This window comes from Callithrix jacchus, chromosome 3 (genome assembly GCF_049354715.1).
Source record: "Callithrix jacchus isolate 240 chromosome 3, calJac240_pri, whole genome shotgun sequence".
In the NCBI taxonomy this organism is placed as follows: domain Eukaryota; kingdom Metazoa; phylum Chordata; class Mammalia; order Primates; family Cebidae; genus Callithrix; species Callithrix jacchus.
The window spans coordinates 124,207,471-124,210,914 of record NC_133504.1 but is presented as its reverse complement, the minus strand read 5'-3'; the positions used below and the strand labels follow the sequence as shown (position 1 = coordinate 124,210,914).

Sequence of the window (3,444 nt, the reverse complement as noted above, 5' to 3'; positions counted from 1 at the left end):
TTTCCTAAGTAGAGTTGTTACACATGTGTAAGGAAGATAAGTATTGAGAAAGAGAGAGTAGGAATGTGAAGTGATGCATAACATAAAACTTAGTAGCAATTTTGACATGTCTGGTCTTTCTCTGGGTTGGGCACAGCTTGCAAGGCTTCTGTGTGTATCACCATATAACCTCACTTTCCCCTTCCCTACCTCTTCTTCCTTGCTGGCTTTGAGGGAGAGCATATGAATAGCATCTTCATAACATGAGAAGCCACTTATCTGCAGACTTGCAGGCAGAAGCTCACCCTCATGCGTGTCTTCTGGCTCTGGAAATAACTCTAGCTCAGCCTTCTCCACCATGAGCCTCAGACTCAATGCCACCCCTTCCTGTAACAGTACTGGACCACTTCATGCCCTGCAAGTGTTGCTGCTTCTGTCACTGCTGCTCACCACTCTGGCTTCCTCCATCAACCGGCAAAGTGAGAGAAACTTAGGGAAAATGAAAGGTAGAGATCTGCTCCCAGAACCTATTGCTGCTTCTGAGATACCAGTGTCTGGGAATAAGACTAGCTGGTGCCTCTGGGGAGGGACAGTGCCATTATAATAACAATTCCAACTGGAGGAGGCACACACAGGGGACACTTCCTGTGTGCTGGGCATTCTGCTGGGCATTTCACTGAAGCTTTACAGATTATATCACAATGGTCTTATGAGAGAGGTACAATTACTCTCAATTTACAAATAAGGAAACTGAGCAAAATTTTCATGACCACTAGTAGATCACATTTTCTACTCCAGCTGGAAGTGTAGACAGTGACTTATACATTTAACTGTGCTGCAAATGTTTGAAGGCAACCTCTGGAATTCATCCCAGTAACATCAGCAATGTGGAAGTGGTCAGGGCAGGAGCCCACTGCAACAAAGTCCAAGTGACGAAGTCCCTGCTTCTGCGTCATTGCTTCATCAGGGAAACCGTCCACCTTCACTTTCATCCCCACCTGTATTGCTTACTCCAGTCTCAGGATTCGTTCCAATCTTTAGGCCAGGCACTCACAGATAATTCAGTTGTCCCTTGTAGAGCCACACTGAAAGATAGAAGGAAAATCTGCCTGGACCCAAAAGCTCCCAGAATCCACAAGATAGTCCAGAAAATGTTGGAGGGTGATGGGTCAGCTGCTTAATCTCTTCACTTTCTGCTAAACCTGTTTACCTCCCAGGAAGGGCAGAATTTTAAAACCTTGCCTTTCTAGAATTCTTATTTTATCCAAGATGCCTACTCTTACTGTAATAAAATTTAGATATGTTTCCACTCTGTCTCAAAAATCACATTTTATTCTGAGAAGGGTGGTTAAAAGATACAAAGAAGATGAAAATAAGCAAGACTAGTTTCAACATAGTTTGTGGTTCACTCCCTAATTCCTGGCTAACCATTGCTTGGTGCTTTGCTCTCTTTATTTGAGAATCTCCTTCCAAACACACTTTTGTTGATTTTTCTTGCTCAACTCTACCCTTAGACTAGACATGCTCATGACTTAACAGATTTTATAATGTTCAGTGATATAAAAACTCACACAGAGCCCAGCATAGAATATATGCTCAATAAATTTTTGTTAAACTATTTAGGGATGTAATAGAATTTTCCAGTGTGCTAGGATGTCTTGTTTACAATATTCTCTTTTTTTTTCTGTTTATTTTAGACTTCCAATGCTGAAATAATAAAGTTTTTGAATGTAAATTTTGTAAGTTGTGATTATTTACTTTAAAGTGACTATACTTATCACTGGCAGAGTAAAAATATGTAAGAAAACATATCAAGATATTCTATAAGAAAACTATGGTATTTTCTGGAACAACAACAAAAAAGTTCAAATAAATTAAATAAAATGGTTCAAATAAAAAAGTCCAAATAAAGTTCAAATAAATTTAAAAACTTGTCCCAATATCAGATTACTTAGTAGGTGACAGAGTGGGAATTTGGAACTCTGCTCTCAACACTGCACCACGCCACTTTTCTCAACTGTTCTTCCTCGAATGACAAGATTACATTACATGTAACATAGTATTATTGGCACACAAAATAGGACCTAAACATAAATAGCATACTGTATATGCTGTAATGATTAAAGGAGAAGAAATAAGTTCACCTACTTCAACTGGTACATGGACTTTGTGGAAGTACTCATGTACTAAGCATGTAGTTTACAACTTTTGTGCTACTAAGGAATGCGTTAATGATCTCACCAGTATAGGCTCAATACGTTAAAATGTTTTGTCTATAAAATAAATGTATATATCACATAATAGCCAAAACTACACATAAATAAACATGTAATAAAGCAGTAAATGGAAACTGCAATTCTTCTCCTTAGTTTTTCTCCAATTATTCAAAGTAGCTCAGGTATCTCACTCATAACTCTAGTGGTTTACCACTGAAATCTGTCAAGGCCAGCTCCTGAGACATAACACAGTATTGGCACTATGTTTATACTTCATGAGATGCAGGTGTCTCTTATTTTTGTGTGCAGTTATCAAGTTATGCTACTTTGTTGCAGAGAAAGGGTAGTTTATTTGCCGCTTGCTGCTGCCTGAATTCCTTTATTCTGCAAATATTGAAATCTGGGGGTAAGGTTGTACAAACCCACTGTGCCGCTCATTCAATATAAAACCATCTCTTTTATTTATTCTCTCTGCTGTTGAGTTAGAAAGAGCTTCAAGTTTCTCTTCCATGAAAATGTATGAATTACAATATGTTCTGTGATGGCCATTGAGTCATATACCAGATGTTTAAAAATAAAGTCACATTTTGCCTAACGATGAGGATACGCTCTGCAAAGTTCGTCACTAGGCAATTGTTTTCATTGTGTGAACATCATAGACTGTATTTAAACAAACCTGGTATAGCCAACTATACACCTGGGCCATATGGGATAGCCTGTTGCTCCTAAGCTACAAATCTGTACAGTATGTTACGGTACTGAATACTGCAGGCAATTGTAACACAATGATAGGTCCTTGTGTGCCTAAACGTATTCAAACATAGAAAAGATACAGGAGAAGTGTGGTCAGATACAAAATGGTACACCTGTAGAGAGCACTTACCATGAATAGACCTTGGAGAACTGGAAGTTGCTCTGAGTGACTCAGTGAGTGAGTGGCGAGTGAATGTGAAGGTCCAGGACATTACTCTCTCATCCTGGAGGCTGTAAAAACACTGTACACTTAAGCTACACTAAGTTTATAGGAAGTATTTTTCTATATTCAATGATAAATTAACCTTAGCTTACTGTAATGTTTTTATTTTATAAATGTGTTACTTTTCTTTTTTCACTGTTTTATAATAATTATATAGAACACAAACACATTGTACTGCTGTACAAATATACTTTTTCTTTTCTAACCTCATTCTATAAGCTTTTTTATTTTTAATTTTTTTACCTTTTAAACTTCGTTGTTGAAAACTAAGAC

At 37.7% G+C, this 3,444-nt stretch overlaps 1 pseudogene; it reads left to right on the top strand.

Moving 5' to 3' along the window:
• The first annotated feature begins 337 nt into the window (after positions 1-337).
• LOC100402672 (platelet basic protein-like) lies at positions 338-1,160 on the top strand (annotated as a pseudogene).
• Positions 1,161-3,444: the final 2,284 nt, after the last annotated feature.